A 23353-nucleotide genomic window follows, 5' to 3' on the forward strand; every position below is an offset into this window, starting at 1 on the left:
CTTTAAGGAAAATTTATTTTTTGACCAATTTTCTCATTTTTTGTAGGGGTTGCATCACTTATTTTCGAAAAATGGCAAAAAATGAAAAATTTTTAGGTTAGAATGCCAATCGATTGGAAATTAAGCAACGAGCTCAGCGAGGTATGACATTCCTCATTCTGACTTATATTTTTGTTTTGGCAGCCAAAAAACTGAATTTTTATGTCGAAAAAAAGGGTTCAAATTTTTGTCAAAAATACGAAATTCAGATTTTTGTCAAAAATGCGATATTTTTTTTCGGTTTTTACATCGTAGCTTAGCCAAATTAAGGCGTACAGCTAAAAGACCGACTGTTTTGAGCAGCTTGCTTAAAATGCTAACGATCCTCATCACTTTAACGAAAATTTATTTTTTGACCAATTTTTTCATTTTTTGTAGGGGTTGCATCAATTTTTTTCGAAAAATGGCAAAAAATGAAAAATTTTTAGGTTAGAATGCCAATCGATTGGAAATTAAGCAACGAGCTCAGCGAGGTATGACATTCCTCATTCTGACTTATATTTTTGTTTTGGCAGCCAAAAAACTGAATTTTTATGTCGAAAAAAAGGGTTCAAATTTTGGTCAAAAATACGAAATTTAGATTTTAGTGAAAAATGCGATTTTTCTTTCCAGTTTTTCAATCGTAGTTTGGTCTAATCAAGACGTACAGGTAAGAGACCGACTGTTTTGAACAGCTTGCTAAATATGCTAACGATCCCAATCAATTTAAGGGAAATTTATTTTTTTACCAATTTTCGAATTTTTGGCAAAAAATGTGAAAAGTAAAAAATTTTCAGGTTTGAATGCCAATGGATTGGAAATTAAATAACAAGCTCAACGAGGTATGACATTCCACGATCTGACAATTAGTTTCTTTAAAGCAGCCAAAAAACTGAGTTCTTAATGCGAAAAATGGACTCACGATTTTTGTCAAAAATACGAGATTCAGATTTTTGTTTTTTTTTTGTGCTACTTAACAAAAACCATAGTCTAGGGTTTTTGGGGGTGGTTTGACCCCTTTTCGCCGGCGGCTGTTATCGAAACGTTGCTCATCTCCCGTGCACACACAATCCACAGTCGGTATCCACAGATGCTAGTTCGCGCCTGCGCATCGACCGGAAGTGCCACACACGAAGTGGGGTTAAGTTGGCCGGAGCGGGAAACGGAAGTGGGGCAACCGAGCCGAGGGCACGCACACACACACCGACCTCGTGTGTCCTGCGAGAAGGTGTGTGTGCGTGTGGAACTTAAGGGGCCGAGAAACGGACACGAAACCACACGAATCGTTGGCCGAGTTTCCAGTTTCGAGGTGCCGAGCGGCCGAGCTGTGAGTGCTCGGCGATTCAGTTTCGTTTAGGTTATCGAACGCAGCGGTTTGTGCCACGCGACTGAGGACGGATAATCACTGGATTTGACTCGATTCGATTCGATTCGATACCGATTCCGATTCGTTTCGGATCGCATTCGCATTCGCCTCCAACTCAGACTCGAACTCGAATCTCTACAACTCCAAATCTCCAAAACTCGAATCTCCTAAACTCGAATCGCTAAAGATAAATCGCTGAAAAGGCGATTCAACGGTCGCGATCGCGATCGCCAATTGCAATTGTGGCTGGCTCGTCCTGTTCCGCCTACCGCCCCCCTCGACCCCCCCAAAAATAAACCAAAACCCCCCTCCCCCCATCCGAAAAATTGAAAACGCGTCGCGTCGCGTCGGAAAAACGCGTGCCGCCGCCAATTGCATCTGTTGTTTGTTTGTTGTTTTTTCGGTTGAGTGTGTGAAAAGAGTGCTGTTGTCGTTGTTTTTTACATATATATATTTTTTTGGGGGTTCCCCTCAATTGACAACAAAAACACGAAAACAAAGAAAGTACAGCGGGTATTCACAAGTGAAACGTAAACAATGAAAAGTGAGACGGCTGGCGGAAAAGTGAATTCCAGTTGATTGCAGTTCGTAGTTTGAAGTTGCAGCTGCACAGCGAAGGCGAGAAAAGCTTAGCATACTTTTTTGGGCCTGCCCCAATAACTCAAAACGTAAGTGTCCTTTTCGTGCGCTTGTGTGGGTGACTGTGTGCCTGTGTGTGTGTGTGTGTGTGTTTGTGTATGTGTGAGGATGAGGATGAGCCCTTTAAAGTCCTCAGGCTGTTGCTGCCAAGTCTAACCCAATTGAAAAGGAAATTTATTTAAAAAAGCGGCCAGAAGGTGGAAGAAACAAGTGCCAGTTACCACTACAAATATTATATATTTCCTTAAAACTTTTATAACATACATTTAGCTTAAAAACAGCGGGAAAAATAACATTGTGAAATATTTAAATTGAAAAACACGGACTATTAAATAAAATGTGCCTTAAAGGATCTTGCCTAAAAAACCGGTAACATCTCTCTGGTTTAGTATTTATAACTTAATAATTATCTACAATAAACTCTAGTGGTTTCAAATCTGCAGAAATTGTGCTATGTGGTTTTTATAAAGGCAAATTTTTCCTCACATATTTTGGAGTAACTTCTATCAAGGAATTGTGTTTAATTAAATATTTTAAGAGGTTTTCAGCAGATAGGTTAAAAAACCAAAAGATTCAATCTTATATTTTTTAAATATTGCTTCCCATAAAAATTTGTTTTAAATATTTAGCAGTCAGTGTAGAAAACATTCTTAAGCCCTCAAAAGTGCAAGAAAAATAAAAAATGTAAGCCAAGTTTGATCTGCGATCTACAAACTGGCAGGCCAACAAATTTCCATCGACACTAATAAATATACTTCATATTTTTATTTTTGGTCTCCGAGCTGCCTGTGTGGAAAACTTATTTGAAGAATTTTTCAGAGCCTGCGGAAAATACCTCAAAAATAAAGAAAAATGAAAGCCATTCACACCTGAGCCAATGGGGAGCAGAAAATTTCAAGTTGAAGCCATGTGCCGTCGCCTAAAAAAAATGAAGAAGGCAAAATGTTTAAGGCGAATGCGAACTTTCACTCAATTTATTCGAACTTTTCTCGCCTGCCTACGGATAAGGCTTTCTTTCTTTTTTTTTTTTTTCGTATTTTGCTCTCTTTTTGGTTAGCAAAAATCGAATCAAGGATGGCACAGGGAGCAGAATCAGCAGCGGCAGCAGGACAAAATAAAAATATATAAGGAAAAATGCGATAATTTAATCTGGTTTAAGCTGCAAAGGCTACGGCTACAAGTATATATCCTATGGCTATAGCTCGATTCTCTGAGGAGCAGTCCTTCCAGCAGACTTTTGGTCGCGTCTAAGCAAATTATAAACTTTTGCTCTCGGCCCGGGCTCTACATTCCCTTCGCCTTTTTTTTTTTTTATTTCGTCGAAGAGTTTGTCACGTCTTTTGCCAATTTTTTTGGTTTATTTTTTTTACTCGACCCCCCTAGTCGTGTGTATATTGTATATGCATAAATTCTGTTTATGCAAAAAAATCCAGTCGGCCATAAAGTACGCCTTCAATTTTGCGCAATAAAACGCAAAATGCGAAACAAATGCGAGGCAGCTGACGGATGTATGCGAAAAAGATGTTTGGCTATCTGAAAGGTTGCAAGATGTCAATTGAAGTGGGTGGTCTGTCATATGGAGTGCAAACGGTTTGGGGGCTGTATATATTTTGTTTGGTCCCAGTCCACATCGATATATGTACATAGCATATATGCCATAAAAAGCTGGCATAAAGCAGCGTATCCTAGATGGAAATCGAAAGACAGACGCGGCTTATAAATATGCGCGACTTTATGGCCTCTGGGAAGTGTTATGTGCGAATTTCCTTCTGGCACTTGGCATTTTCCCGCTCTCTGGCAGCTGGCTCCTGGTTTCTTATTTCTTGGCCAACCGGCGGCACCTGCCCGCTTTTCTCTCCCAGGAAAAGCTGGAAAATCGGCAAAGGAGCAGCTGGCATGGCTGGTTAAAGTGCCAGTCGCACACTTGCCCACCCATCCAAATATATATGTATCTTGTACTATATAGAAGGTGGAACGCACCGGGCAAAAGTCAAAACTCAAACTCAAACTCAAAACTTTTCTGTGTCGCCTGTCTAGTGAGCGGCCACGCCCACGTACTCTCGAAAAGGGGGCGGGAGGCGCTAAGTAGCAGGTAAGTGCGGCAATAAAAATAAATGGCAATCGCGAGCCGCGCATCAACTTTTTCGCACATTTTATTGGATCCACCAGGAAAGGAGGTGCACGCGGAGAAAAAAGGGGGGCACCTCTAGCAACAAGTTTGGATAGCTAAATTATGTTTGCAACCTCTACAACAAGAGTCATTTTAAAGGAAAGCCCTAAGTAATAAATTAATTATAATTTTATGAAAATTACTTACTTAACTAAAGCTTATTTTGGAGGAAGAAATATCATTTAAATATTTTTAGGCCATGTCAGAACAATTACTTTAATACAATAGGTATTATTTACTGTCAACCAGTATTTTTTATAAATATATCTAAGGATTTACTTATACTATTTTTAACATAACTTATATTATTTCATATTTATTTAACTCCCTTAAATAACATATTATCTAGATGATATTGTTGTGGTTTTTTCTGGCTGTGTAGGCATAAACAGATACAAGAACCGGAACCTTAGTGAAAACCTTGCCATAGAGAGCTATTGACTGTGAGGTATGTCTACTCCCGGAAATGGAATAGTAATGTGAATTTGAAACAGACACAGATGCAAGTGAAGTTGTGTTCGGAGATACCCGTCTTCCTTAATCGAACAGGAAATTGTTTTATCTTTAAAAAGAAATATATAGAATGTGAAAGTTTGATATAAATACTTCTCTTCAAACACGCATGGCAATTATTGCTTGAACCACTTAAGGCAGCTTAATACAAAGGGAATATTTCATTTTAAAATATTCAGTGAAAACGGACCAGTTAGTCCGAAGCAAACCCCTTTAAACCCTAGAAAATCCAACATAAAGTCCGCATGCGAGTAAAAATCGCTGAAATATTCAACGGAAGTGTGTTTCCTCAATGGCTCCCGGTTGATTGTACTTGAATATTTCATACAGGTGCACGCATTTCCTAGGCCCTCAATGCTAGTTTAATTTATTTCGATCTCCTATTTCGAACCAGCCACTTGCCGGCAGCATTACCTTTTCCTTTTCACTGCGAGCCAAGTTTGTCTGAATGTTTGAATGTCTGTCTATCTGTCTGTCTCCCAGGGAAACGTTGTTTGGCGCGCGCTTATAAATGCCATAAAAAAAGTCCATTACGGGCTAAATGTGTTTGCCGTATATATTTCGTTCCGTCGAGTGGGTTACGAGTTGCCAACTCCGGCGGCCATATGGGCAATAACCCTCCAACTTTCAACCTACCAACCTCTGAGCCCCGAAAACCCCAACCTCCCCGACTTATTTGCATTGTAATGCGAGCCGCGAGCGGTGATCACTCATGGCAGGTGTCGACAGTTTGTTTTTGGACAGGCTATATGGCTATACGGCTATAGGGATATACGGATATACAACAATGGAGCCGGAGTCCTTGGAGTGATGAGGACTTAATGTTCCCGTGTTCCCCGCCTTGTTTTCGGCTTGTCGTCCTCCGCCGTAATGTGTTATGTTATGCGTTGCAATCCACGATTTGATTGCCCCCGATAATGGTCTCTGTTTGGGTTTAGGGCGGTGGATTACGGCAACTGGCTACTGGATACTGAATACCGGATTTGACATTCCATCAGGACTCCGCTTTGCGAAATAATTGGTCATTACAAATGCATTTAAGCTACATGATGGCTGGCACTGGAAAAAAACTGTTGCTCTCATGGGAAGTGTTGTTAAATTATAAAGATAATCATAATACAAATTTTTAAAAATATAATCGATTGTAAAAAATATTTGAGGTATTGAGAAATGGTTTCCTCAATTTAAAGAAGCGCTAAACTTATCGATGTCCAAATATAAAAAAAGATTTTAAGGATAAAAGTATTTTAGAAAATGGTTGACATTTTTCTTTCAATATTTGAAAAAATACCGTAAATACCAAATGCCTAAAAAAGGCTTTACTAAAAAAAAATACATTTTGGAATTAAATAAAAAAAGGGTTATCTAAAAGTCAAGAATAGAAAATGTACTACAAAAAACCGAAATGTAATACAAAATGGATGAGGTATTCTTCTATAACAATTTTTTATTTTAACCTCATTTTGGTTTACTAAGTAATACTAAAAATCCTTTTATATTGAAAGCTACTTTAATCATAATGGGTTTTAGTGCTTCCTTTCCGTGTACTCCATCTGTTTATCCATTCGCCATCCATCCGTGGCACAATCTATCAATGCGCTTGCCCATTTTTTGACACTAGTGGGGGGGGTGGTCCAGGTCCACCATCGTTCAGGCTTTTAGCCAAGTGGAATCCATAAATTTGCTGGCCACCGAGCTACCCGCATTAAATTTGAATTTGCCACGCTAAATCTTCGAGAGCGAAGATGGTGCACATCGGATCTAATAACCGACATATATCATGCCAGTAAATAGTGCGCCACTTCGAACGCTTTGGGCACACTGCTTCCATTCAGGCATCTCATTTCGTTATGCAATCCCCCTGGAGATCCCCCCCTCTGCCCACCGCCCCTGGCTCCGTTTAGAAGGCATCCTGACCGGAAAGACCGCGAGGACAACGGGAAAAGCAATAAACTTGTTTGTATTTGTATTGCACTTATGCGCTGATTGCTTTTCAGCGCAATTTGCTTTTAAGCGATTCCTAGTGAGGACTGTCGCCCCCCTCCCCCCTTTTTTTTTTAGCCCCGCCCCTGCTCAACGCCCACCTGTTCATCCTCAAAACACCCCCCCGCCCCCTTCGCGCCATTTTGGTTAGTTAAGACGCAGCTCATCAGCGTTCTCCATTTTCCATTCGCCAGGCTCATTACAAGAAGAGCGCAGTTTTCCAAGACAAGAAAGGAAAAGCGGAAAAAACACAAACCATTGAGTCACCTTCCACACACACACACACACACATGTGCACATGGGAACACTCACACACTCTCACACTCACATTGACTCTTACATCCTGGCACTCAGCGCTGTTTGCCAACGCCTCCAACGCTCCGCAGTGCACACAATACCATACATTCCATGTTAGGGCTCCCACACCATATCCACACTGCTAGAAATCTCCCAATTTTGAGGGGCTTTGAGGTTATTTGGAGAGGTATGTGGAAATAGGCTATAATATATATTGAAAAGCTGAAAATTCCTATAAGTTAGATGATTGTAGCATACTTTTAAGGACCTTAAAAAGGTGCTTCTTTGTTCCATTGCATACTTTCAGGGACTTTCTAATGTGTTAGTTTGATGAAGTTTTGATTTTGAATTTATTTACAATCGTGTCTAGAAGTAGGTAATATTGTGTTTGAAATACGGATGTCCTATATGTAAACTTATAAATGCGGGCTTTTCTTATTGCATACTTCAAGACACCATTTATTAGTGAGTTCCAATAGGCCTTTCTCTAAAATATTCTATGGAAACACCATTTATAGGTTCTATACATATTTGTAATATACCATCTTAACCCCTTTGGTTTGAATTTATTTCGAAAGGTATCTAAAAGTACGCAATTCTCATATGCAAGAGAACTGTTGCATACTTTTAGACACTTAGTTATAAGTGACTAGCAAGAATACAATATAGTATTTATTAATCGAAATCAATTGGATTTCTTTGGTGACCAAATTCAAAAGGCCCTATCTTTTATAAAAAGAACTCCTAGAACCAGTTACTTTTTCATCAAAAACTAGTACTTCCTGTTGGTAAACTGCCGATCAAAGAAACTAATTGGTCTGGGCTTTTTGTTTGCCCTTGATTGACTTGCCAGCCTGCTCCTGTCTAAAGTCCGTTTATTTTTTTCCAGTGCAGGTGCAGGTCCGGGTCTGGGTCTCCGTCCGAGTGCCGGTCATGTCCGTATCCGTGTCCTTGTCCGTGTCCCTGTCCCCGCATCTGTATCTGTATCTGTGTCGGTGTCCGCTTCCCATGTTCATGTCCGTGTTCGCTCCGCTTGTTCATTTTCAATTTCGTTTACAGCATAGAAAATTTTAGTTTTTTCTCTGTTTGTGCTTTCCATTTTATTTCATCTTCATTTTCATTTCAACGACTTTGGTGGGGGGGGTGGCACTGACCCACCTACCTCCCCGCCCCCATTTTCCAGCCCACCACCACCACCCAGGAATTGTTGTTTCGATGGGTGTTCGTTCGTTGGTGTTTGAGTATTTGGCTGTTCCGGGATGTTGGCCCAAGGAGCATCGCCTAGTTACTTACTTTAAAACACATCTATCTCACAGATACGACGGTTCGAGAGCGTCGAGCTGCTCCGTTGTTATCTCGTTTGCGTCGTGGTTGTATTTTTAGACCCGGCCATTGTCATCTGATTTGCCGTAATTGTTTTTGCTGCGACCAGAGCAACGAAAGCAAATCGGTTATCTTTCCATTCCGCCCAGTAATGGTCCTGTCATCTGGACTTTGGACTCTGGATTGTGGATTCCGGCTCCGCAGCCAACAAAAAGCCCAGAGAACAAACCCACTAAATGCTGTAGGGACATTGTTGTCCCACATCCATTGGAACACGTACTGGCTTTGAACGGTGGAATGCCCGCTAAAAGGATTAGGCAACCGGATGGCCTGTTATCCTATGGCATGCAATGCTATTTTGGTTCTTATGGAACACGTATATTATATATCACGGAGAAAGTATATCTTGAGAACATAGGATTCAAGCAAAAGTGATTGATATGAACATTACTCTAAAGAGTAAGCACTAGATTAAACACTAGTGACCAAAATCACTATGAATTTTGAAAACTCATATAAAGGCGCCTGAAAGTAAGCAGTGTAAAAAAAATTTGATTTTCGGAATGATGGTGGATCAAAATATAAGGTGTTGCATTCTTTTAGACACCTTTAAATGTATTTTCAATGCCCTAGTGATACTCGTATATTGACCTATTAAATTAATTCAATGTCAAGCAGTAAACTGCTTGCGGCTTTGAAGTCCATTACATGCCCGAATTAATGCAAAAATCGAAAGTCCCTTGAACCTTGACCGACTTACTTCGTAATCCATTGGCAATCCATTGCAAGTCCTTTGGTAATGGCATGCACATCAATGATATTTTAATAATTCGCAGCTATCTATTTGCCGTCTTGCATAGTTTATAATGTTATTTGCCTGGGCTAATCTGTTGCCCGCCTTGGGCCACATTGTTATTATAATTCGCTGGCCCGGGATTTCCTGAAATGGGTGGTTCCGTGGATGGTTTACTGGGTGGTGGCCCAGTGAGTGGCTCCGAAAAGTATGCAACAGAAATTGTTGCCATTGTTGCCATGCTGCGAATTCAATAAACGAGAAACGCAAACGAAACGAGACGAGACGCAGAAATGAAAAGGCCAAACAAGGAGAGCAGCATTTTAGCCATTCCAAATTGCTATTCTCTGCCATTCCAGCTCTTTTCCATCTATCCATCTCCTTGGTCTTACCAACTTTCTGTTTTCTGTTTTTCTATTTTGCAGTTTTTGGTTGTTTTTTAGTTTTGCCCGCCCAACAGTTGTGGCTGCTGCATTTTTGTTTATTGTCATTTCAGTTGTGCCGGGCTGTTTAGAACAGCAAGGAATGCCGAAGCGGGGTTGCAATTCCTGCTGCATTATCCTTTATTATATTGCCGGCATTAACGTTTCCGTTTGTTGCTGCCACATGGAGAACACCACGAGAGTCTCGTCCTCACACAGCGAGAAAAGTGCTTATATAGATAAAGATTTTGTTGTGGTCATCGATATAGTTATATTACAAGGTTTTTAAAATCACTTATAAAGGTGCCCAAAAGTATGCAGTGACATTGGTTTTCTGAAAGGTTGCATGTTTACAGGCTTAAGTGCCACATTTTAAAATTTAATGAACAATGATTCCTCTTATCAATATGTCGAAATCGACTTATTACAATACAAGCGGGTTTTTCAATTACTTATAAAGGTGTCCAAAAGTATGCAGTGAAAAAATTACGTCGAATTCATTCGACATCCGAATTGTTGCATACTTTAGGGCAGCTTATTAAGTTTTGATAAAGCCAAAGTGATTCAGCACCTTATTTTTAAATTAAAACAAAAATGTTCCCTTATATTAATATGTCGAAATTGATTTACCAAAATATTTTAAGGTTTTAAAATCACCATTAAAGTGAATGTGAAAAAAAGGACTATGAAAAGATCAGACTTCCAGAGGGTTGCATATATGTTTTGTTTAGTGTTTTTCTTCTCTTATAAAGACGTGTAAGTTGTAAAATATTAGTCTACAATTTAAGCTGAATCGACTGTTTCGCTCAGTGCACTCAGATAAAATATGCAGGCCTTGTCGAAGCCTCTTCTCAGATTGCGGTTTTTATTCTGTTGCTGCTTCTGGTCCTGAGCCGTCCGATAAGCCCAACGATCCTTGGTCCTGTTTGTTTGCTGCTGCCTCAGCAGCTCTCCTTATTGCCCCTCATTTGGTTATTCTTAACTGATTTCTGTGTGTTATTTTTAAAAAGGAATTTCAACAATTGCACACGCAATACAGCCCTTAAATAATAAATAAGCCAAGCCACGCACACGGCTCCAAAGGAAGGGGATTGGGATTGCCATGGGGAATGGGGATTGGGAATGGGCTCCTTCTTGCGACCCAGGCACATGGCCGGCCACAGGACGATTGTCCTTTTGGCCAGCTCAGCTGGAGTCTGGGTTAAGTGCGGCATTAACAATCAATTACAAGCATTACGAGCCGTAAAACTGACGCATTGACCAAATACCAACTCCTCATGTCCAGCGAATGCTTGGCCCCAGGACACGAGGAGTTGGTATTTGTACGGCAACTTGGGACTTGGGATGGGTACGGATATGGGTATGGGTAGGGGGTACGGCTTCTGGTTCCTGGGATGGCATTACTCACACACACCCAAAAACGGCATTCGCTGTGAAAAATGTTGCGTGCAAAGTAAACCCGGCGAGAAAATGGGGAAATGGGTAGCTGAAACGGAAAGAGAAACCTCAGTCTCAGCGGTGTCTGAGTTACGGTTTGTTGGCTCCTTGTATAATAAGCCAAGGGATATGGCCACGAGGAAAAATGGTAGCTGTTGTCTTACAAACGGCAGCTGCATTCCTGCCGAGATATATTTCTGGATCTGGACCCAGCTGGTCCTGGGAAAAGTTTGAAAATTATATACCTCATTTACATCTGATAAATATATAATGTCATTTAAGTAGCTTTATAATAAGCTACACGGATGAAATGCATGCAACAGGCAGATCGGTATACCCTTATATTATTATTATAGAATAATATATTTAGTATCTATATAAAAATTCCCCTAATCACAAAACCCATTGAGAACTATATCATTTTGAGATTATTTTGTATTTATTTTGAGTTAATTTACAACATTTATTGGCACACAGAGGCATAATATTAGTTTTCAATTTGTTTATAGACTAATTTTCTTATAAAATTGCACTCCCTTCAGTTTATAAAATAGGCAAAAGCTTTCTTGGTTCCCCGAAAAACCTCTGTATAATTAAAAATTATGGTTCTTGTGGTCGAAATAGCTGACTTATTTGCATTTTTAAAAGACAAATCCTCAAACGGCATGACCAAATTTATTGCTTTCACTTGGCAATATTAATTTTGCGTATTCCAGCTCTGAGAAGCGCTTAGCCTTCGTTATAAAGTGCAAATGAAAATGGGAGATAATAAGTTTGGAAACCCCAATGCACCTACCTCATGTTCTACCCAAAATAGACCCCCAATCCTATTATGTTCGTTTTCACAGGATTGGGTTCAGGAATTTAATTAACTCAAATGGCACAGGACACATGGCCAAATGAACCTCCTCCAGCTCTTTGGATCTCTGCTCATTAGTTGATGACATTCTAAAGCGGGTCGCAGACATTTTTCCTTTGAAGTGCATTTGAAATCGCTTCTTTTTGTCTTGGCTCCCCCCAAAAATACCCCCAAACCCAATGTCTATGCTCCATTGTCTTGGGTTGTCTTGTCTTGATATTATTTTTTTTTTGTTTTATTTTTATTTTTGTTTTATTATTATTTTTATTTTTGTTTCTAGTTCGCACTTGAGCGACAAAACAAGCGATGTCGACGCCGGCAAAATAATACAAATAAATTTTATTGTGGTCAAGATAGACACGCACACTCGCCCATCAGCAAACTCACACAGATACAGATACAGACACGGATAGAGATACGCTGAGAAAATTAAAATGTCTTTAAAAAAAACTTTATTAAAGTGGGGGAATATAAATGGCATGTCAGCAATGTCAAACTTGGTGTAACCGATAATAATATTACATTTAGTTGGTATTGCTTTATATTATATTTTTTTTTTCAATGAGTATTCAAAACATTTTCTTTGGATTCCGTAAAGTTATACATTTGTTTCTCTGTAAGGATATTTGGGCCATCAAGCAAATGCCAGACGCATTGTGCACAGATTTATGCCGCCTGTCTCCCCCGCCGTTTTCCCATTTTCCCCACCGACTGTTGGCCATAAAAAATGAGTTGCCGTTGGTCGTCAGCTGGTCGACTCGACCTGCCCCAGTGGTTTCCATTTTCCTCATCGCTTTTCCCGCTTTTCCCACCCCCCGCAGCAGTTTAATGGCCATTGTTATGCCCGTTATGTTGATTATAAGCTTCTCATACAAACGCTTCACTCCCACCACGCCCCCTCCGCCCACTCCGCCCACCGACCACTCCAACTTAAACAAGCTAACTGCATAGAAGCGTGTAAGCCTCTGACATTTTTGGGTCTAAACCCCCCCCTTTCCCCATACACCTACCCCCCTGGAAATAGAAAAAACAACAAGGAAAATGAAAATAAAAAATTTACTAAATTTGAATTTTCCTACTGCGCCGAAAGGTGTAAAGCCTGATGAGGGTTAAGCGGTGTCCAACTCTGTGCGTGTGTGTGTGGGGGGGGAGGGGGCTGCACTGAGAGAAAATATGCCAACTTATTTTGTTCTTATTTAATTTAAGCTTTGAGAGATTGATATATGAAAATATTATTTGGAATTTGACCATCTACTTACAAATTATTATGATTTTTAAATTACAAATCTTGAAAGGTATTGAAAATAAACTTATAATTTTATTTGTTTTATCAATAGCTTAATACTTAAAAATATTTTTTAGACTGTTACCATTTACTAATAAATTGTATTGATTGTCAGCGAAAACCATTACGTTATAACAAATATTGTTCAATTTCTGTTTGTTCTATGAAGTGATTAATTAAAAAAAAATATTATTAAGATAAAAGCAATCTACTTATAAACTATTTTGATTTTCAACGAAGACGATGTTGAATTTGGTAGGTTTTTGAAAATATTTTTTATATATAATTATTTATTTTTATTAACTTAAATACTACAGAAAATAGGCAGATATAAAAAATCCATTAATATTTTAATGTAGTCCTAATATATCACACAAAAGCGAGAATATTTAATCTTAATTTTAAATAAATACCTTCCCATTTTCTCGCAGTGCACCCGTGTGTGCTGTGCCAGCGGAAATGTTTTTGCCTTGTCCGCTGACGGAGCACAAACCGAAAAAGGGGCAAAGCTAATGGAATGGGCAGTGGCGGCGGGGCAGGGGAGAAGATTAAAAAAGTGTATATAAACAACATTTCATTGCCGGGCAACGTTCAGCTTGCCACTAACCCCCCTTTGGCGGCACCACCCTTAGCCCACCTTAACCCACCTTCGCCCACCTTTACCCACCTGACCCACCTGGACGCTTTATATTGAAATATTTCTGTGGCCATGCAAATTTAATTCGCCATATGAGGGAAACAAGCGAAAACCGAAACCGAAACCGAAACTGAAGCCAAAGCCTCTTGGCCCCATGTGTGCTAATTGGCGGTGCCGCCAAACCAGTGGTTCCAGGGGCGCCCCAAAGGGAGATCGTGCAGTGGTGCGGTGGCGAAAAGAGCGTTACAGAAACACAAGCGAAAACAAACACGGCCAAGTTAGTTAATTTTTTAGCATGCCGCTAAGCTGCAAAACTGTTCAGGCGGCACAGATGCACTCACAATAAAATTGGCATGATTTTGTGATGAAAAATGGGTGGCAATACGGTTGCAAAATATTTCTAAAGAACCCTAGCTTATATTTAATATTTAATAAATATTAAAAAAATATATATTAGGCATTTTTCAATTGCCTTAAAGGCAGAAAATAAACAAATAATTGAAGGCGTTTTATAATTTAACCAATAACCATTACTAAATCTAACCTAAAAGTGCTATAAAGAAATATTTAAAATAGATTTTAAGAGCTCTTAAATAAATAAATGATAATATTTAAGTGTGAATGGCTTTTTTTCCGCCTTGCCAGAAATCTTCTACCATTTTGGCAGGACTAGATTTCACATCTATGATTTCAGTGGCAAAGAAAATACCCATTCCTGAACTGAACTCTCTAAATCCTGTATCATCTGCTTGGTGCTGAAAACTAGTTGCTTGTAGGCCAAACTTTGTAAGTTTCGTTATTTTTCGGGTTTAATGCCGTGATTTTTTGGCATTAAAGGCTGTCACACCTTTTTGGGGCAGCTGGTATTGTTTTAAAATTTTTTCTTTACTTTTTAACTTTTGGGCCGGTTTGCTTACTTAAGGCGGCCACGCCCACAGACCGCCCAACGCCCATCTGCGGTCGACGGGCGGACAAAAGGGGGAGGGGAAAAGGGAGCTGCCTTAGGCTTTGCGGTTGTTTTTGGTCCTGTCAACTCCAGGACGATGCCAAAGCCACAGGATCAGGAGCGGAGCCGAAGTTCGCAAGGAGGCAATGGTAGACCGGAAGTGCTGCATTGCGTTCACTTCCGGCCTCATGGCCATCTTACATCCTACAGCTACCATTCCAAAAACCATACCATTTCATTTAGTTATTCCCTCTCGCCACTTGGGGAGTCCTGTTTTCAGTTCATTTAACATGCCATTTGTTGGTCCAAGCCAGAATGGATTTATTGTTGTAGTTGTTGCATAAATTATGGCGCTTTTCACGCACTTTTCCACACGGTTTTCCGAGCTCGAGACGCTGGATAACCAAAAAGCCCCGGCTATTCTCCTTTTGTCTTCAGAAAGGGAGATAAACTAAAGTGGCCTCCTCGATTTTGGTGGAGTGGATTCAATGGATTCGCCACTTAAGTTGGGCATGCAAATAGAACCGCTTCTTAAATAATTGATATTGTGGCATTGAGGAAATCAGGAAAAAGGGATAATGACATTAATGCGATTCATTACCCCTGACGTCGTCGAATAGATAAATACCTAACTCATTTATATACACTTTTCTTACTTTATAGAATAATGAAAGAAAGTTATTGACATCATTTGCAAGCTCAAAGCTTTCTATATATATATAAAAAACTCTCCTTAAAATTTGAAGTAGTCGGTTCAGAACCAAAACTAGTAAAGCTACAGCGTCCAAATTTTTAATAAATATACTTACTGTGGTGTAGGTCTCAGCTAAGAAATGATTTTCCTCCCAGTGACTCCAAACATTTATTGTTTTAATTTACAAATCCAACTGTTTTTTTTCTATATTTTCATTTATTGTATTTCTCTCTCTTTAATAATTTCTTTTACTGCACAACAAAATTGATTAGAAAACCGAGTCCTGGCATGGCACATTTCAGAAGATGCCCCAGTTCTCGTGTTTCTTTATCTAAGCCAGTTTGGCCCGACCGTCGATCAATCTCGTGGCCATATCTAAAGTACAGCCTTTTGTCAGCCATCTAACCCTATCGCAAAATCATTGGCTAAAAATCCCCATACCCATTTCGGGTTAAACAAAGCTGTGTGCATGCGATTCGCTTCCGTTGAACTTTCCCCATCTATCGAAGGCAGAATGCAAATTGCTTTCGAAATAATTGCACCAACGAGGGGGGGGGTTTTGGCAAAAGGGGGCCTGGGGTTTTTCGGATTGAGTTCAGATTTGGGCTAGTCACCTGCCAAAGCGCTCAAATATTTTCTGGCCATTTCCTTTGCTGCCAATATAAATGAACGAGTATGTGTTAGGGGTAAACTTTCCCATCCGCTGTCCTTTTAATATGGGCGAAAAAAAAGAGGGAGAAGAAATAAAATAAACCCCTAAACAAAGGGTGGGCAGGGAAAATTCGAAACAGATTCCAAATCTATTTAAAAGTTATGGCCGCAACTATTTGCGGGCTAGAGAGGGTAGAGGGATTTTCTGGGATTTTTTTGGGGAAGCGTAAGGATGTCAGGTGTACTATATGTGTATATGACCAGGGGCCAGAATGCAGAGTGCGACATGCAAAATTGTGGAAAATGCGAAAGGGTTGCCGCCCTCTCCGAATATCTCCCGATGGCCACTGAAAGTGGCGCTGTTGATGATGCCGGGTGACGTTGCCCAAACTTTTTGACACTTTAAAAACTTTGCCCACACACACACACACACGCACTGACACACACACTGACACGCTCACACATATTTGGCAAGCCTGGTTTTGAAAGTTACGTTAAATGGTTTTAAAGGTTTCGGTTTATAGGGTTGTGCCAGGGTTGCCAACTTGCGGCTGCCTGCAAAGTTGCCAGTGTGTCCCCTCCTTGATCCTTTCACAATCCCTGCCCCCCTCCCCCTCCGGCTATTGAAATTCGAATTACGGATTTCTGCCCCTCATGTGAATTAGTTTTCTCCTCTCATCCTGTTTTTCCAAACTCTTTTTCTTTTTGTTTTACTAAATTTGTGAAATTTCCCAATGTTTTCACGTCCCAACGTGTCCTGTTTTTCCCCATTGGTGGATGGATGGTTTCGCATTTGTCAATAACTTTCGTATTGCGACAAATTTTTCTATTAGCCCACAATTTCCGAATCTCTGCCGAAGGTTGCCGGAATTTTTGTTTACTTTTTTGCCATCCTAATGAGAGGCTGCTGGTGGTGAATTGAGTTTGTTGGACAAATATTTAAGAGCAGGCGAGCCTTGTTTGGTTTAAAACTTAACCGCACTTTCGGACATGATTTTGGTCTATTTAAATCGACATTTTCATGTTGTTTCCGAGAATGTGGGGCTTTAACAGCCCATAGATAGTAAATTGAATTTCAATTATTTATTTACAATATATCCCTGCAATTTATATGGCTAGAGATAATAAATACTAGTTATATAGTGTACCTACTATACATTTTTTCAGCGCTACAATAACCAAAATATCCGTATAACAATAATAGCTAAAACAATATGAATTGTTGGGGATTTTTATGAAAAATAGATTAGACCGAAATAGTCTTCCTTATTTGTTTTTCCCAATAGTGAGGCAATGACTTGCCAAAAGTGTGCTTTCATTTGCTTGCTGCTTAATTATTTAAGGCCTTCATAGAATTTGTTGGCGCCTTTTGTTTAAATTTCGCTTTTGACAAAGGAGAGAATCCTCCTTCTGTTTGCGGCTCACCTATAATAAATACATGAGCTGCTTTTCCTTTTGCATATTCATAGATTTACCTTTCTGCTGCCCAGATCTTCTACAGCTCCTTCAAATGCGGCTTCTTTGAGTGACTTTCTCTTCGTTTCTCATTTCTTTTTTTTTTTTTTTGCCAGCTTATTCCAGCTGGCTCCTTTGGGGTTTTTTTTGATTAATGAATCTTTTTCGTTTTGGGAAAAGGAGTCTGTGGAGGTCCTGGAAGTCCTGCGACTGCTCGGCTGCATTTTGCCTCAATTTGTCAGGGGGTCCTGGATAAGTATGTATGCACAAAGAACTCCGAACAGAACTCATTTGGGTTCAAAGCACTCTTCTATTTTTTTGTATCCACACTTTTGGCGCCTGACTAAATGTAACATTGTGTTTTTGAAATTTTTCAGCGTAATAACATTTTTATAATATTCCGCCAGCAGTCGTCATCATTCAAATATTTGCCTCAATGATTCGTTTCATTATTCTTTGTACTATTTTATTTTTGACCAATTGTTTCTGTTTTTTTTTTGTCTTTTTTTGAATATACAATAAATAAAATGGGGGCTGGCGGGTGAAATCTGCAAATGAATCGCTCTATTATGGTTGTTCTGTGATGTCCTGTTCAATGATGTCGCCCTGTCACACACACATTTGGATTCAGAGGACCGAAGAACAACTACAAACGATGCCATTTTTTATCGACTGTCATTTATTTATTATTTATTTGATATGTTCAACTCGATTTTTTTTCGCCCGCTGATTTGCCTTACAGCTTTATCCTCTCGCTTATTTCATCATTTTTTTTTTCTTGTTTTGTGGCTGGTTGTTTGAATTTATGCTCAATAATTTAATAGGACATCAGTTTTATGGCTTTGCTGTGGCATTAAATTGGAAGGGGTTTCTGGCCACAGCATTTACCCCCAACCCATATCCAAAAAAAAAAGAATAACACCCCATACTTGCCGCATTGCCTACGCACTAGCATCAAATTTTATGACTGAGGCGATGCCAATTTGCGAAACGCAATCAAACAAATAAACAAAAAAATAAATAAGGAGCGGGAAGTGTGAGGGATGTGACCCCGGCAAGTTGTAAATTTCCGTAATTTACTTGATTGCCCTGGCAACCCTGGCCACCTGTCGTCGGCTCCATCGTTGCGTTGGAGGAGGAGTCGCAGGCGGAGGAGGTCCTGGAAAAGCAGGTCCTGGAGGAGGAGGATCTGAAGGAGGAGCTGGAGGAGGAGCCCCATCATCAAGGTCCTTGTGCCGACAATGGCACATAATCAACGAAATCGCGCATATTAAAATTGTGAATGAACGCGCATTACGACTTAACACATCTTGTTGCAGACGAAAGGCTCCTCTGATGATCAATACCCAGTTGCTAGGAAATGAAAAAAGTGTGTTTTAAATATAAAAAAAATCTGATTAACTAAGATTTTTAAAAAGGTTACAGTTTTGGTTTCAATTTCTTAAAATAATTAGCATTTGTTGTTGAAATATTCCAATGAAGTTTATTTTTATAAGAATTCAACCGAAAAAAATTAAAAAAAATAATTAAATGGGTGTTTTTGTATCTTTTTTAAAACCCTTAAACTCCTTTTTATTATTTTTTTTTAATATAAAATCATTGTTTGCTTGAATTAATACGTATTTTTTTTTAAATCAGTGAAAAAAAATGTTATTTAAAAAGAAAGAAAAATATTTTTATAGTTTTTATTAAGAAGCTGTGTTTTTGTATATTATTCAAAAGATTGATCAAGTTTTCAGCCTTTTTTTTTTGTAAAAAATCCTTAAAAATCGATTTTTCTTATGGCTTAAGTTAAAAAGCTGTAAATTGTTTAAGGGCCGTCTAATTTGTCACATTTTCAAAGTCTCTAGGAAAAATCATGAAATTTATCAAATAATTTTTCAAACTGTAGTATCTCCCTTTGTATTTTAAAAATTATTTTTAGCTAGATTTATTATCAGAAACCTTTGAAGTATCACATTTCCTTAGTTATTTTAAGTGGGATTAATCAATAAAAGTCGTTTGTAATTAGGATAAATTTTTGCCAACAAGCGGAATTTCAAGAATCGCAAAAATAGAGGCACTAGAGTGAATTCCCCCGAAAGCGCTACCCACTCATATCGCTGGCAATAAACTCGGGTAATTGGAAATGTTATTTCCAAACCCCCCCCAGCCCACTTCCCACAATCCATATCGCGTATACGCCACCGACGCTGGTCTTTTGTCACTGGGTGCTATGGTTGATATTTTTCCTCGTCTCGCAAAATGGGGGGGGGGGGGGCTTTGATTACAAACACATCAACATTTAACACAATTTGCATTTTCATAGGTTCTAAAAAGCAGAAAACAAACAGGGACCCAAACACAAGCAGGCTATGGCAGTGAAATAAGAAATGAGCCGAAAGTGAAACAAAAACCGGCGAAAAGCTGGGGGTTTGCTGGGGCGGAAGGAGAAGCGGAACCGGAGCCAGAACCCGAGCGTTAAAGAGGGGTGGAATGGCGAGGGGAGGGGGGACGGAAACGGAAGCGGGCGCTTGCATTAGCGGAAGTTGTCTTACAAGCGACAGGCGGTATTTTTGGGCTACAGGGGGTTATTACGAAAATAATTCGCGAAATGAGAGAAGAACCGAACCGAAACCAGGGAAAAAAAAACAAATGCTCATAAGCATTTCCCACTCCACCTCCTCGAGGAGACTCATGCGGTTGATTTGGCAGCACCATCAGCGCCACGCCCACCCCCCTCCAGCGACGCCCCTGCCTCCTTGGCTGTCATATTCATAACAGCATTTAAACATGCGCGCAATTCGAAACCAACTTTTAGTCACAACTCGAGGTGTAGTAAGGCATGTTGGGCTTTAAGTTTGGGGTAACCTAGTTTTTAAATCACTTATAAAGGTGTTTTAAAGTATGCTACAATCTGTATGACATTATTTTAAAATTCCTTTTTAAAAGTGCCTAAAAGTATGCTGCAATATAAGTTTATACGATATAATGTTTTATGGACTATAAGTTTCTTCTTTCATTGCTAACTTTTAGACATTTTTAGAAATGCTTTATATCTTGAGAGATTTTTTAAAAATACATTATAATAGTAATATATTTTTTAATATTTAAAAAACTATTTTAGAAACCGTCGTTGTAAAAGACATACATAACTAATCCTAAATGATCTTGACTTTTAGTCACATACGATTATTTCACTTGATTGAAATACCATTTCCATTAAAGATATGCCATAATTTGAATGATACCTGGTCACTTTAATTAAAAAATATACCCTAAACCCTTAATAAATGGTATTACCTATTCGATCACTTGTATAGCCCGAAAGTTGTGTCATGTATTTTGAGTTAAAGTTTACTTTCTTTATTGTTGTTCGACATTGTCTCACGTGCGCCTCGGCGGTGCTACGACCCAAAACCACCCACTCTATTCTATTTTCTGGCCCCCCTCCCTCTCCAGGACCTTTATTTATGATGTTCATTTGCAGAGCTTAGCATAACTGCCAGCGAGTGAGTGAGTGGGAAAGCCAGGGGGAGAGCGCCTCATAATTCAGGACATGAGCTGGGAAATGGTTGGTTTTCTGGGGGGGGGATGGGGATTGGAAGCCCTGAGGATGGCATCTATGCCTGGACCAGGTAGCGCTATAAAAAGAAGTTACAATGCCAAAGTGCGGAACGAAACGGAACGGGTGCTGGCCGTAAACAAAGGCGAATTGTCGTTGCCTGTCGCCGTTTTGTCATCGCCTTCTAAATTATGTCACGTAATTAAGCTGCATTAATGTGATACCACTATCTATATGCATAATATATATATACCAAAATACCATATAATCTATCCGTCTCTGTCAGTTAAATGCGTAAAATATTTTTATGCCAAGGCATTTAATTAAAATATGCTCGTGAGCGCCGAACTGGATCTCTAATAGCCCCACAGCCTTGGCCCAAAATCATCCGGCTCGACCGGCTCTCTGATCCATGAATCCTTGGCCGAATCCGTTGTTCATTCAATTCCAGTTGCCAGTTTTATTTCGCTTTCACTTTCCCCCATCTGTGGGCACTGAGAAAAATATGGGATATGCTATTATAAGGATAACTAATTAGGCAGGGGAATATTTTTTTGTATTCTTATGAAGTCCGAAATGTTTTCTAAACTAATTTTTAATGGTACCAGTTGTTATGACTATACTATAATATTATTGGACTTTGACAACTATGGATAATATTTTTTTTATTTGATATAACTGTCTTAAATGTCAGGATATTTAAATTTAAATTAGAACTAGAACATATTATTTTAAAAAATTGTATAATGAGCCTTTAAAAAATACTTAATAAATATTTTCAGGTTCCCGAAACATATAAAATTGTGATATATTGTAACCCAACAATTTCTCTCTCTGCATCGGCTTTGCGGCTATCTCATTCCGAAACGTTTCCAATTCATTGCGTATCCAAATTTTGATTCATAACAACAACTGCAAAGACAGCCCGGGCAGGGCCCGAAATTTTCATTAAATTTTTAACCAAAGCTGGCCATATAACAGGCACCAATGCTGCGGCCCGAAAGCAAAACAGGCCGCAAATTGCCAGCACACCAGGCGAAAGCAAATAGCGACGACTACAAATTGTTATACAAAATGGCCAATTAAACTGCCAATCGCCGCCAAATGCCGCGGGCACTATATACATACATATATATAGGGGAAATTCTGGGGGGAATCCATATAGATGTTGGACCGACAGGCGAAAGCCAAATTCTAATTCGAATTGCATTTAATGCACAGGCAAAGCTGGGGCAAACAAGTTGGCTAACAAACAAATAAACAAACTGGAAATAGAAATGGAGAGTGGAGAGTTGGAGGAGTGAAAGAAAGAAAGCAGCAACAGCAAATAAATAAGTAAACAAACAGGATGACAAAAGCCTAATGCAAAATTTAAAACAATCAAATGACGAAAATTGTCTCTGTTGTTATTGTTTTAGTTTCGGTTACGCAGCCTCCACTTGTTGTTGCAAATGCCAGCTGAAGTGTCCACAAGTCACAAGCCTGTCAGCCCCATAGCATCCAAAATACCCATCCCCCCCCCCATTTAGGTCAACACACACACAGATATACACTCTAAATTTGGCATTGCGTATACGCCGAGTTGGCTGGTGAATTTAAAACTGGCTTTCCGTGGTTCTCAAAATGCTATATTCAGTGCATAATTAGACATTTGATGGGCAGAATACTCCTTTAAGTATTTTCCCCCCGCTTAAATGGTTAATTTTTTAGGGTTACATGGCCGCGATTTATTTATAGACCCCGCTCAACCCCTAATAGAACCGGCAATCGACCTCTTCCGGCTGCCTTTATTCCCATTAATTATGTTCTATTTTCGTTTAGAGCGTTTCGCCGGCGTTTCTATACTTTAAATAGTTCGTATAAGCCGAAAATGAGGTCAGCATGGTTATAATTATATCTATTGATTAAGCGTCTTGGATTCGTGTTGCCCAAAAAAAAAGAAGAAGGAATAGAGAAACAAAGCAGTTGCTTGGCAAATTATTTATGAGCTTTCAGCAATAGATACTTCATTACCCACTTAATACCTGCTAGCCAAACTCAACTTTCAGACAAAGAACTAACTAATTTTTGCACCCTACTTATGGTTGAGCGTAGAGCAAACATTGAAGTTAGTTATCAAATTTGTAATGGAGAGAAAGCTCACATACACAAGCACCCCAAGATGTGTGAAAATTTCACTTGGCGCACAGCTGTGTAAACGCAGCGAGTGTGTGTGTGTTTGTATGTCCTTTGAACCACCCCCTGAAATACCACCTAAGCCACCCACTAAGGCACACCCTAAACCACCCCTAAACCACCCACTAAGCCACCCACTACACCAC

At 39.4% G+C, this 23353-nt stretch overlaps 1 protein-coding gene across 3 annotated transcripts in view; it reads left to right on the forward strand.

Moving 5' to 3' along the window:
* Positions 1 to 1377: 1377 nt before the first annotated feature.
* The window catches only part of dpr8 (defective proboscis extension response 8), a 167620-nt gene continuing 145644 nt past the window's right edge, over positions 1378 to 23353 (forward strand). For all 3 annotated transcript variants that reach the window (XM_017070101.4, XM_065867796.2, XM_036820549.3), the window contains exon 1: positions 1378 to 2052. The gene's annotated coding sequence lies outside the window, so the exon portion shown is untranslated. The remainder of the gene's footprint in view (positions 2053 to 23353) is intronic.

This window comes from Drosophila suzukii, chromosome X (assembly GCF_043229965.1).
Source record: "Drosophila suzukii chromosome X, CBGP_Dsuzu_IsoJpt1.0, whole genome shotgun sequence".
Lineage (NCBI taxonomy): Eukaryota > Metazoa > Arthropoda > Insecta > Diptera > Drosophilidae > Drosophila > Drosophila suzukii.